Raw genomic sequence first — 14,799 nt, forward strand, 5'->3', positions numbered from 1 at the left:
GTTGTGGCAGTAAGGTGGATGCCACCTCCGTCACTAGCTCTAGGGGCTGCTGGGGGATCCCTTGGTCGTCCTCCTCTTATGAAGCTGCTACAGGTGGGTTCCTATGCTTTCCTTTCTTCGGCATTTTACCATAGCCACTTCTGACATCACTGTAATGTAGCTCTCAGAGACACCTTCTTGTTCATTTATATGTATATTTATTATGAATAAAGTCCACCGACTCACTAACAACTTAGCGAGTAACCACGAGTGACTATATACACTTGGGTAACTTATGTGACTCTACGCAACTCTCCCTGTGTAGTTGGCTAGCTACACAGGAGGGGATGCATAGCAGTCACGGAAACAATATAACTCTAGCCTTCCAAGACTACAAGGTGCCCATTCCAGGACGATGAAGACAACCCGCTCCAAAATGACGACGGCGACGACAGCTCCTTGGTTACCCCACAACAGCAGCCCAGAGCCCTGTTCCAAGCCGGCTTTTATCCCTCTCACGACCCAGCCACGCCCCTCTTCCAGAATCCTCTCTCCCCGCAGCTGGCCCTGTCTGTCCAAATTACAATTTTTCGTCCGTTTAGGTTCCGTGTTTCTCCTCACGCGACCCTGTCAGTGCCCGTAGCATAAATAATTATTAATGACCACTTAGATCCCACATTACCCTAAAGTGACCCTGTCTGTTTCTGTCACGTTAATTAGTAACCATGGCCATGGGGAGCTGTACTGTTCCTACATCACCCTGGACTGTCCTTACACATGTGTAAAGGAGTACTGTGAGTTGTCAATGAGGGATGAGCGTAAGGAAGTGCGAGTTGGTGGTGAGTTATGCGAGGCCAAGGATGACGTAACATTCACGGGTCACGTAGGGGAACTTTTGGAAAGCACTTTTGGGAAAGTGGGCGGGGCCGAGCTGGGGGGAGGAGCTGCCGAAAGGGTTTTTAAGGGGGCCCATGTGATGTGCACGGGGTCGTCGTGGGGAGCCAGGGTAAAGATCGTCTGGAAGAGGTCTCTCTCCTCATCATGGGGTGATGTTGGCTGATCCCCCGCCCCGGGCAGATGGGTGAGAGGGCCTAGGGGTAGCCGGAGTGGGCCCGACGTATATAATTATCCCAGGACCAAGTGAAGGACAGAGAATAGAGTGCAAGTACACTGGTGTGAGTGTAGGATACAGTGTGAGAGCATGTATTAATAAATGTCAATCAGTCCAATAGTATTCCTCATCTCCACGTGGTTGGACTGCACTACACATGTGTAAGGACAGTATGGGGCCTAATGGCCGCAAATAAGGATTAAAGCTATGAGGACAGGCAGGGTCAAGTGAGGTAACTGGGTGAGGAGTCACCGCGGGGGGAGGGGTAAAACCCACGAGGTGTTTGTGAGGCTAAGGAAATCTTCAACAGGAGAGCATTCTGGAAAAGGGACATAACCGAGCCCAGGGGAGATTAAAAGGCAGCACAGAGCGGGGCTCAGGGCTGCTGTGGGGAGTCAGAGTCCGGGCCGTCGTCGCTGTCATTGCTTTGGATCGCCCTCATTGTTTTGGAAGGCTAGCGAAGGAAGTTATATATCTCCGCCGTGGCTACTACATTGTCGGCTCCTCTATAGTCAGTCAGTTATGTAGTAAACTTCGTGTAGCAGCCACATAGAGTCACCCAGTTGTAATATAGTCAACCTGCATCCCTCTGATAGCACGTCATCAAGTCGGGTGGACTGTATTGTATTAGAAATATATATATAACTTAAGAAGACAGCGTCTCTCAGTGCTACATTACACATGTTTTAGCGATTGAGAACCAATGGGATGCAAGGCTGCAGTAAAGGTTAAGAACCACTGCTTCAACATGAATGGAAAATTGTGTCTGAGCCATATCAGGACCACCCCTAGGTTATGATGGTGCAAATGACTTTTACGTTATTTTGGCAATATTCTCAGTTTCATATTAATGACTGGATATTGTAACTTGTTTTTCTGTTTGTGTCTTTTAAGTCCAAGCAACAAAATGTTTGGGTTTGGTCAGATGCGGTTCCCAATTCAGAAGCTCCACTGGCATTTTAAAGACATTGAATGTATCTATGATGGATTGGTCCTTTTTGTAGATTATACACCATAAGAAATTAGACAACGGTCCAAATACTTTTAACACAATAATACAGGTGTAATGACAGAGTGACACCTGCTGGCCTGGAATGGGATCACGGGTACGGTTAAGTAACAACCAATCAGAGAAGGAGGTGTATCTGGGGCAAAGGTAAAAGGTGGGGGTAGCCGAGACACTCCGGGAATCTGCTCAAAGGTTCCACGAGAGGACATGGCCGGAGGCGGGACCTAGCCACACCTGCGGGGGTATAAGGAGGAGCAGACCCAGGGCTCGGGGCTCGTGTGGAGTCGTGGGTCCTGGCTGCATCGCTGCTCGCCGACATCTCTCTCCGTTGTCCGGCCACGTGGAAGATCTCCTGCGTGGTTTCCATCACCATCATCGTCACACTAGCCAGCCAGCAGCGTAGCCGACTGATGGCAATGGGACTACGCCAAGTGATCGACTGTGTGTAGCCAGTAGAGACGTTAATACCGAGTGTGAGAAGGAATAAGTATTGGCCTGTGTTGTGCCCAGTGTGAGTAATAAATAAGTACCTTCTACACGACGTGTCGCGAAAGTCGCTCATTCCATTGGAGTCAGAAGTTGTTGAAAACATTATTTAGTGCTTGACAGCGAAAAAGGAAGTATGTCTAAGCATCAGCAAAAACGGAACCCACCTGTGGTGTCTTCCGACGACGATGAAAATGCGACTCAAAACCTCCTACCAATCCCAGGAACCGTGGTCCTGGTTATTGAAGCCGTGGCGAGTGAGTTGGTTGCGCCAGAGATGGTGGAACCGGGAGCAGCCACTCCGCACCAGCAGCCCGAAGACAGCTGGCGGATGGTGTCAGTACAGCTGGACCTGTTGTGGGCGGTTGTCGTGCAGTTGCTGACGCTCATGATGGAGACGACAATGGCTGGGCGCATTGCACTGACATCGCTGGGAAGGAGCGACCAGGAGCCGGGAGTTGACGTTCTGGTGGGAACGTCCGCAAGCGCGACAGCCGCCATTACACGTGGCATGGAAAACACGCAGCCAGAAGCCGCTATTATGGGCGGCATGGGGGAGGCGCGAACCGAGTCCGCCATTTTACAAAACAAGCGTGATACGCAAGATGCGGTACTCGCCTCTAGGAGTGAGGAAAGAGGAACCGAATGTACTCTAAGATTACCTCAAGTTAAATAATTAGTCACGGCAAGAGGCGATTGGAGCGCTTTTACTTGGCGATTTGAGGCTGCCTTTCAATCGGTATATTGGACGGAAGATGAGGTGCTGATAGCTCTGCCGACTGTATTGTATGACTACACTCTAGCTGTTTTCAGGGCTTTTCCCGCTACTAAGAAGTCTACACTTCAAGGTGCTTATGCTGAAATGGCGGACGTGTACGAGTCACCTTCCAACACACACAGCAAGTTTCTTCAGCGGAGGCGAGGGGAGGCCGAGATGCCTCTCGCCTACCGCAGCACATTGTGTGCTGGTGGGAGCAGGATCCGAAAGCCCTCGACTCGCTCATCATGGAAAGGATGTTGGGACTGGCACGAGTGATGGGGGTTGTCGTGCCTGCGTGTGACGAAGATGAACAGACATACCGGTGGGCCGCCAGATGTCTTCAGGCCCACGATAATTTGCATCTCAAATGGCGGCAAGGACAGGGGACCCCAGCCGAGATGGGGTGCTGAAGGGGTGGTCGCCACAGAACGTCATGGTGCAGCCAGCTGAGAATGAGACTTCTGAGGACATCGCTGCTGTGCTCCCGGTGTGGAGTCGGAGGAAAGGGGATGCCGCACGGCATCAGAGGAGCTGGAGACCGTGTGAGCAAGAGGATTCAATGCTACGGAGGCCCTCGCTTACCTGCTTCCACTGCGGCCAGCCGGAGCACTTCGTGCAAGGATGTCAGAACGTTCCTCGGGCAGCAACCATGACTCCGGCGCCCATAGCTCCACCCGACGGCTACATCTCAACCCCAACAGGCGAGTCGAGACACATTAGACATCCGGCCCATATTACAATTTCAGACATCTAAGGGTTCGAGGGTTATCTCCACCCAGCAAGGCACACACATTGACACCAGGCAACGAAATTGTGTTACACAGCGGTGGCCTAGCTCGGGGACACAGTGGAGGAAATTGGCGCATCGAGTGATTGCGGCGGCTGCGGGTTCTTCAGCAGTGTCTGGCTCTTTTCAGGGAAATGAGGTTTGTGTCTTGGTGGAGATGAGACCCTCGGCGACCATTTTTTCCGATGTCATTTTCCAATTGTTGCTGATGTCTGAACGATGAGTGCGACCTGTTGTAAATGTTTGCATCGTGGTGAACGGTGGGAGTATGGGTATCATTGGGCAGGTGGAGGCCCTCATCGAAATTGGCGAGTTCGCTGTAGTTGGACCCATGCTAATCTCAAGGACGCTGGCGGTGCCCTGCCTTTTGGGTACCGATTTTCTGAGAAAAATGGTCGTTAAGATCCTGGTCGATCAGTGTTCTGTGGAAATGCCGTTGGGTCGCAAGTTGTTTTTTTTGGCGTCTCTGCATGTGAGTACAACAGCGAGTGTCATGGTCCAAGCCTTTGGCAGGGACTCGGTGGAAATTCCACCGGGCTCGCAGATGCTTGTACCGTTATGCTATCGCATGCAGTTGGGAAAGGTTGATCCGAAGGCGGACGTCCTTCTGACTCCATCGAACACAGCGACCTGTGGATTGGCGCTGGTAGGCGCACAGATGGTCCTTCGCCTCGACCAGGAGCCGTTCTTACAAGTGCTTAATGTGGGTCCGGGAACGATTGTGGTCCAGGCCGGTATGGTATTGGCTCACGCGACGACCGTATTTTGTGAGAATACTGTGGATGAAACCAGTGGTGTGGTTGGTGTAGTGGAACAGAGTGGATTTGGGAACAGGATGTGGGTATAAGCGCTGTGTCAGGAGAATTCACAGTTATCTTCGGTACAGCGAAGGGAATTACAATCGCTGCTCACAGTCTACAATATTGTAAAAGTACAGAACTCCTGTTATCCGCAATCTTATTACCAGTGACTCCTGTTATCCACACGAGCAGCGTGGCCCAGGAAAACTCAGAGGACACCACGGGGTAACAACAGGATCCATGATATTAGTCGCCCCCCTCATGATGCTGCATGCGAGCATTCGTGTATATAGAGGACACTTACAGTAAGCCATTGAACAAGACTTTCAAGCAGACGAGTTATTTTAATGGAAAGTTTAATGGCAAATATATTCATGCAAAGTGTGGTAATTTTATACATTTTCAAATTACTAAAGATAGATTAAGGAGGCCTATGGACAGCAGTTGTTCAAATGTCAACTGTTTAGGAAACCCGTTTTGCAGAAAGTCCTTCAAATTGCTGCGTTCCAAATATGTAAATGTATGAGGCGTGTAGAGTACAACAGCAGAGCGTCGCTGCACGTCGACGCCATTTTGACTCCGCTTAGTCCCTACCACAACGAGAGTGCGGCACGTGGGAGAGAGAACCAATGCACCCGGGAGCTTAGGCAACGCTCAAAAGCTCCTCAAAGATGTAATTGTCGGGACTGTACAACCGTCTCCTGGTCACATCTCAGCCCAAGCTCGCAATCAGCATGCCAGAACTGACCAAGATAAACACCTACAGGCATTTCTGAAGCATTGTCAACTTTGTCTGAAGGCTAACAACTATTGTGCAAACCTACGGGCCTCAACACTAATCTACAGGACCACGTGCTGTATTAGTGCCGCTGTGTAGCGCACGTGTTATTCAGCTCGTCCCTCCATATCATAGACATGGGTCTGTGATGCCGTACCTCAACGACCATTTAGCCGAGCCTGATTGGCGCAAAGCTTATGTTGTATGCCATTGCTTGTATTCTCATTTCTTCGTTGAACAAGGTCGTGCATGTGTACTGGCAGGACGTAGCATCACTAACGTCTTCTCGCTCAAGAAAGTTTCCCTGTTATTGCTTTGAACGAAGTGGTAACGAAATGTCAGGCTGTCCTCGCAAAGTGCACATTTAAAAATACAAACCCCGGTTGGACTCATTGTGCTGAGGTAAACCCGCTTAAGGGATTTTTTGTCCACATTTACAATCTAATTTTGCCCGTTTTTTTCATAGCCTGATCACACCAACATTGTGTGCCTTCACCCCTGACTGATTCAAGTACCGTCTTTTATATTGGTCTTCTAGACCACAGCGGAAGGACAGAAGGTACATTTTGACGGCTATCCTAACCTGTACTAAAAAAGAAAGTGGTAATCTCATTGGCTACGAGTCATGGTGTTACGTTTGAAAACAAAGTTGCAATGCGTACTGTAGGCTGTTGTACATTTGCTGAATGTAGATTAAAAAAGCACAAGCCATAGCAACACCCGTACGCTCATTTTCGTCGATATACACATTTATCTTTACAACATGCCACTTCATAAAATGGTGTTTGACATTTATCGGAATGTCCCATTCAAAAGCAGGCCTAGAGTATAACAAATTTAACTATCGACGATATAGCAGTGGGAAATAGATGAAATGACTGCGAAAGCCTGTGCATCACTACAACAAAGCACAATCATAAGCCTGTTTAGTATACACTGCATTAATTTCATTATTGTTTGTGCTCCATAAGCTCAATAGCAGGATGCAGAATAACGTGGTCCATATTTTTGTCGCCATGCAACGGGGATGTCTACTTTACCACTCAATAACGGTGCAGCGGTTTTATAATGAAACAAAGCGAGCACGTTGAAAATAAATTACAAAATAGCAAGCACATGTGTGTGACAAAAGGCATGTTACACACATCCGTGTGCGTTCTGTGCTCATGGATTGCATTGAGATTGGTGGTCGAATTTAACTCCGGTATGAAGATGGGTGTAGCAGGGGTGGGAGACGATGCTGTAATTTTGGGAGTTGGATATACGTGTTTGCAAGGCACATTCTTGATGGGTTCTGTCTTAACATCTTTGACGGCCGTTCCAGCCGGTTTTTCACACGATGCACCAGAGTCGTGTTTTGGGTTTTCTTTCAGCCAATTTACAAAATAGATAATGCTAGCACATTCACAATCCCAGGGGTTGGAAATGCATTGGTGTTTTGTACTGCTTGCGTTACAATGTGAATTACAGGAGATGCCCTTCGCAGCATAATTAACAGAAAAACAAATCTCCCCCCCCCCCGCCTTCAAGGTCACTAAGTCCCCTCTCAGCTCGCAAAACTTTGAGTTGCCTTCAGCGTCTCGGTGTTTGCAGGAATCCCAGTCGGAACAGTGGTCAGCTTTTTGCTACTGCAGTCAACAGTTTCAGGCGATGATTCCGTTTTGTTGGAGCAGGTGCAAAGGTCATCCTTGCCGGCCGCAAAGCAAGCTCTTTCTCGTCCCTGGGCCGAGCAACTCCCGCACCACGCGCCCAGGACGAGCAGCGCCACGACAAACCCCATCGCGGCTCGGCTCGCACGGGACCAACACTCAACAGCTGCAACGACAACATCACGCACACCGCGGTTAAAGGATACAACGCGGCATTGCGGACACCGAAAGTTGTGCGCGGCAGTGTGGGGCCGATCACGTGGGCGATTTTATGTGCTACTAGCAACTTGCCGAATTATAGGAGTTTCACTGCCATGCATTTGAAATGTCCTCTGTGTACAAATATGCGCAGTCTGAGGTCCGTGCGCTTCTGCTTGTAGCAGGCACTCGTGTGGCTTTTTAGTTCCAGCGGTAATGAGAGTTTTGTAATAATGTACCCCTCAAATACAAAATGCAGCTCGGAGCATGGTACGGAAATAATTTAAAGAATCTTGGACATTGTTCCGTCTTAAACTTAGGTTATTTTAAATATAAAAGTTATATATATATATAAATCAGGCATAAATGATTAAATGAGGCAACACGAATGTATTTTTGTTGCAACTAAACATTTAAATGTACAACTGCGGCATCGGGGAGATAACTTACTGTAGACGCCAGTCGTCCGTTTTTATTTATCAAAAATACAATGTGTCATGTTTGCTCGAAGTGTGGTATCTGTGCTGCTATGCAGCATTTATCGTGCATTTAATGCAGCCCTCTTCAGCTGCTGTACGCAGTTACGTACTGTATATATTCAAGACTGACTTCATGTAAATTTTAGTTTAGCGATGATTAAGTGATGCATTTTGTCGACAGTAAATGTAATGTAATGCATATAGATTTTAAAGCAGATGATACTGCTGAGCATCTCAATTATGTGTACGAGTCTGAATTCGGTTTTATAAATATCTATAACCGACCTCAGATATAATACAATGTCACAAGGTAGATAAAATGTCCAAGTGAGTGCAGCGGTTTAACAAAAAAGTTACATGTCTTGTTGGAACAATGCACTTTTAAGAGAAGTTAAATGTTAGGAACTAATTAAACAATTGCACGAGGAAACGTATACTGTTTAATGCTTACATTTAGACAAAATTTATTGGTTGATTGATATAGCATAGTGTAACGCTACGTGGTGTGATATAAAAATGTTGTTGAATTGAGTCTGTGATAAGTTAAAAAAAACTCGTAAATACTAAGAATAATATAAGTCAGTACAACAAGTGATTCGACTTTCGGCTGTTCATGGCACACAATTCATAGATTAAAAATGTTTGTGTGGGTGGTTATGTGTTTGTTTAACATGTAGACTTTCGCCTGATGAGTCTGGTTGTAATTGTCGGCAAAACGTCGTACTTGAATTGTAAATGTTGTGGGTTCACTCTCCAACACACCGGTGTGCTGAAATAGTAACTAATTGGCATGTTTTGTTTACGTGACAAACCTTACTAATTGGCTGTGTCGGGAGGTGGCGGGTTTAACGACACATTTATATTTACACGATCTAACCCAAAAAACCTCTATTATGGATGTTATGTGTTTGTGATGAATGTTCCAAATGAACTCCCCTCCCGTGGACACTCTTGGAAATTAGATGTTCCATCTCAAGGGATTATCCATGTAAAATATTTTTTATAAAAGAGATTGGTGAATAATATGTTTCAACAAACTGGAAAATTATTTCACGTTCTTCATAAGTTGAAGTATTGGAACAATACTATGATGGATTTTTAATGAGAAATTAATCACTGCCCAGCAAAACCCATTCAAAGGTGATAGCATTGAGCAGCTATTAAAGGGGGTACACGTTGAATGCAAGAGACAAGTCAAATGAGGTGTTGGTTACTTTAAAGTTGTCTTCATTACGTGTGCGTTATGCACGCGTCAACCTCACACCCTTAGTAATGAGACTTTCCATCTCAAGGGGTTCTCCACGTGATATATTTTATACGATAAAAATTTTAAAATAAAAACATGCAAAACGTTGCCCTTGGACAGGTTGACAAAGGAAAGACAAAACAGCCCAACCATGTGTCCAAAGGGGAGAGGGCCGAAATGAGGGGCAGGGCCTAAAAAGGGAAAGGTGCGGAAGAGACGGGGGGGGGGGCATGATCAGGCAAAAGGCAGTGCCTAAGAAGCAATGGAGGTGGGGCATAAACAGAAAGGAGGAAGGGGCAGGGTTTACAAATGTTGAACTCCCTTATGATTTAAGGCAATAAAAGCAGAGAATGAAATATGTACATCAGGCAGTTATACCCTTAGGTTCCGTAGATGCAGTCACAGGTCAACTAATAATGTAATTTTTGTTAGACTTTATTTTTCCAAGATGGTTTAACAAAGATTGCCAACCGTCTGGGTTAACAGGGGTTTTGACCAAGGCAGTACGAGAATAGGCACCCGTGTTTCGGGTGGCAATAATTGATTTGTACCGAGATCTGAATTGAGCTGGGTGGCATCGTGTCTGTTGGGGCTAATTTGATGGTACAGGCTCGTGGCGAGTGCTTTTTGGGCTGCCCTGGTGTGGCATCAACACAGGATGGCCTTAGAGGAGTTAGGACATGTGGATGGTACTGTGTTAAACTGTCTTACAAGCTTTGATAGACCACTGGCTGACTGAAAAATGTCTGGTTTTGCGATGTGTAAAAGGTTTAAGGGTAACTTGAGACTGCCAAAAAATAGGAAGAGACATTCATTCTGGGATGGAACCACAATTTGAAATGGCATTAGGAGTTGCTGCTCGCTAAAGCAAATGTTTGGCATTATGAATGAATCCACGCTTCTTGAGGACACAAGTGCAATATTGGAGTGAAAGGAGTCTGAGTAACAGAGAGCTTTGGTGACTATAATGGCACAAAGGGAATATCTCAGCATTCTGTAAATGGCATCGAGGATCAATCCAATGCTGGATTTTTTTTTCCAAACCATCTGCTATTCTTCATGTTCTTGCGTGGCATAACCCACCGAACACATTTTACAGCGATTCAAATCTAACATTTGTTATGTCCTATCAAAATGTCAATAGGCTAAAGCAGCCAAACAAGTAAAATCCAAATATTCCATAGGCCTGTTTTAAAGAAAAATAATAATATCCAATTATCAAAGAATATTTCATCGGAAAGATTCTGTAACAAAAACAGCAATTAAATTAACACAGCCGGTGTTTTTTTTTTCAAACTTAAACTTTCCTGTCAAGAGAATCTCAATTGAGAACTCTTCCAGAAACGAGTCCTGGGAATCCAAAGGCTTTCCTGGGTAAATTGCGTAATAAATGTCGTGGCAAACACACCACAATGTTATCGGCGAACCAACACAAAAGCACAAATGGACAACTACACACAACTCAACAGAAAAAAACAATTACTCAAATATTTGGTGGGCGTTGGCAATCGTGCGCAAGCACACATTTATAGAAAGGAAAAAATATGTAATCAGTGACGTTTTGGGCAGTGGGCCTTCTTCATAGCACAGAGATAGGCAGTCCAGAGACAGTGGGGATAAGCGTTGGAGGGGCTAATAAGAATCTTGATTTGACATGCAACCACCGGCATGACTGCATCGACTTGCTCAGCTCTCATTGCCTTTAACATGATATTCTCATTGAATTCGCTCATGTACTTTTACATGCTTTTCTCATTAACTTTAACATGCTACTCTTTGTTACACATAAACTGACATTAACTTGCTAATTTTTTCATTAACTTTTACATGCTTCTCTCATTAAAACACATATTCTCTCTCTCCCCCAAGCCGTTCTAATGCTAAGTTCATTAACTTTAACATACCACGCTATTTATTACACATAGACTGACATCGACTTGCTCATCTCTCATTGACTTGAACATGATATTCTCATTAACTTCGCTCATTGACTTTGACATGCTTTTCTCATCCACTTTAACATGCTCTTCTTGGTTACACATAGACTGACATTAACTTTCTAATTTGTTCATTAACTTTTACATGCTTCTCTCATCAAAATACATATGCTAATCCTACATGCAAATCTGAGCTCTTATGCGCTACGGAAGCCCATTAACTTTGCACGTTAATCCAACATGCTAATCTAAGTTCATTTCCTTTAACATGCCACGCTATTTATTACCTTTACACTATAAAACCCCATTAACACTACTTCGGCTACCTTTGTTTTCAAAAACGTATATAAACTCTTGCTGGTAACAGCTTCTCTTCACAAGGCAGCAGACATCGTGCTGCTCGCAGTAGACATCGCGGCTATTGGGATTTTCACCTGAAGACGATGGCTTGTGTTGCTATCGAAACGTCGTGATTTGTTTTGTTTTATTTCTACCTACGTGACTTTACCGAAATAAGCAAAGAGTAGGGCTAATAAGAACTAAAAATATATATATATATTTAAATTGGCACGTGAATTAGTTACCCATCTGTCGTTATTGACTGACAAAAGATTCAATAATCAAGAGGGTTTATTAAAAAAAACTCGTGTATTAAAAGTAAAATTTTTTTAGTTATTGGCAATATTGCATTATGGGTAGACTTGTAGAGAGGTCGATGGATAATCCACTTGGGGATGTTGCAAATCCTGGGCGCAATCATCATTTCAATGGGGTTAGAGAAGCTCTGAAGAAATGTAAGGTTCAAATGGATCAAGAGGCTTGCAAATGTTTACGAGGAGAATTTAAAAACCAGTTTTGTTTGAGTTATTATTCAATTGAAACCGAATTCACGATGATTAATCTTTAACCATTTTAAAAGGGTAGATGGCAGATATCTGGCCTTCGAAAACGCGGAAAAATCTCACCGCAGGGCACGCCCAGTGCGCAACGGTTAGGTCACCAACTCTACCCTGATGGGCTCTGGGATGTTTAAAAAATACTTTAATGTTTAGTGCAGGGACACATGTAAAGGAGGCCTTTGTCCGCTTAGTTATTTTGTTGATTGTATTCTCCACAACGACGCTATTGATTATTTTGCGTTACGTGTTTATAAAGTTTTGTGCCGAAAAAGGACCCATACCGAACATCGAGGTTCCTTGCCTGTACATATTTTTGGCAATTCACCAGCATTGGTTCAAACAAGGCTAATTGCCGACCAGACACGATGTCAAAACCAGTCCAAAGTTTGCTTGAATTGCAGCAATACTGCTGAAATTATTCACTCCCAGAGGCCTGCGTAGCTGACAAAAAGGGTTGATTTTCATTTTATTTTATTCAGAGGGCCCAATATTATATAGAGGCGTATGTATATTGAACTTCTTTCGCACCGTATGTAACCAAGTGGGCTAATAGGAGGTAAATACAATAACGGTCTGCTCCATTATTGTATTTCTGTAGGATTTTTTTGGTAATCAGTGTTTCATGCTAATAAATGTTAGTGTTACTGTATTGTTACTAGTTTATTGTCAGCATTACTTTAATTGTTTTCGTTTTATAGTTGTAATCTCGTCTAAAAGTATCATTGCAGTATCGTCGTGGCTGTATTTTAGTGTTAGAATTAAATATTTACAGCTGAGAGTATTGTTTACGTAGTATCATACAGTAGAATTGCATTTTAAGCATGCCATAGCGTATAATGCTTGTTAGCAGGTCTTTGCAGCATACAGTTATGGCCGTAGAAATAGCCTCCAGAGTTCTCACGACATTAATGTTAGTGTTACCGTATTGCGATAGATCACATTTAGCCTTTTTGCTTTAGACATTGTTCAGGTTAGAATGGACTTAAGAATGTGTTAGTCTTGTTAGTTGTATTGCATTGTTAGTGTTGTTGCGTTTTATTCCTTGCTAGTATGAAGGCATTATACGTATCCCTCGATTTACAAAAGGGATGCGTTCTTAAAAAAAAAAACACGCATGAAACTAAATTTCGTAAATCGGAATGTCTTTTCCCATTAATTTAATACTAAACATTAGGGATGTGTGTAGGCCAGTCATTGCAACTCTACTCATAACCTAAAAATATATACCTTTGTCACTTTTCACAGCACAAAAATTATAATAAAGTACATGGATATTTGAAACGATTGAATAACTAATCTAGAACAATAACAATTAACCTTTTCAGGGAAGTCACCAAAAGATATTCTGCATGTTGGAATGACTAGAGAGGCGATGTGGAGGCGTTACTGTTGAATTGCAGAAACGCCGTGAAGCACTCATGAATGGGTGACGTCGTACTCTCCCGGGTGGCTTCTTGTTCTCATAGTACGTGCCGTGTTAATCGAAAGTGTCCATAATTTGTCAATTGTGTTCAGGTGAGATTTCGTAAATCGAAGGCTGCCTGTACTGCCCTCTTGGACCTATGTTACTATATTGTAATCGTGTTTCAAGGTCACACGTGGACATTGGTTATATATTTCCATGTTTTATGCAACTGGAATGCACTTTCTACGCTACTTTTGTTTAATTAATAGCAACCTGCAAAAATGAAAATATTAATTGCGTATATATCAAGTTTCATTAGTTTCAGCTTTGACATGGGCAAAAGTAATGCTCACCGAATAGCAAAGCCTGATCTGACAAGAACGCCTCTCAATCCGGGAAACAACGTATGTTAGGGAATTTACCGTTATTATCAAACTAAAGCTGATGTCGACATCCCTCACAGTTTCATCCATACATCGCTGGAGGGACAGATACAGCCCGGTCACATGACCACAGGCAGCTATCACAAGTGGAGTTTGCATGTGCTTAAGCAATGCTAATAAAATGAAGCACTCTCAGAAGGAATTGAAACTTAGGGATGTATACAAAAAAATAAGTGGAGACAGATATATGCAGGTATATTGTTCGCTTGTTACTTATATTCTCCACAACAATGCTCATGATTATTTAGTATTAGGAACAAGTTGGTAAGACGCCCATTACACTTCAACGTGGCTTTTGATTATTAAACTCAGAATATAATAACGTGATGGTCAATGCTGTAAGCGGCACAATAAGTCACTTTCGTATTTCAACATTTACAAAGACGGGACAAACATCTATTCGCAGGCAAACACAAGTCAGTTATCTTAAACAACAACAACAAATCTCGTTCAGGAGGCAAGATAATTTTAAAGAGAGATTCACAGCGGCAGAGGCTAGCTGATGGGCAAGATGTCACCACTACATAATTAAATAACTAGCACTGTAAAATTACAGTGCGGTGAAAGTCAAGGGCAAATTAAAAGAAACAAACACCAAAATACAAAAAACCATGATGCAGAACATGTGAGCAATGAACAAGGATGAACATCATATTAAAAAATATAAAATAAACAAACCTCTTTAAAACTCAAGAAATGTATAGGAACAATATTGAGAGCAAACCACCAACGTGATTGACAATGTCATAATAAACAGTGGGGCATAAAGACAGCACAAGGGGCATTGGTAACTGGGAAATTACACAAACTAAATTAAACTAAAAACTAGTGTT

This window comes from Lampetra fluviatilis, chromosome 8, assembly GCF_964198595.1.
Source record: "Lampetra fluviatilis chromosome 8, kcLamFluv1.1, whole genome shotgun sequence".
Lineage (NCBI taxonomy): Eukaryota > Metazoa > Chordata > Hyperoartia > Petromyzontiformes > Petromyzontidae > Lampetra > Lampetra fluviatilis.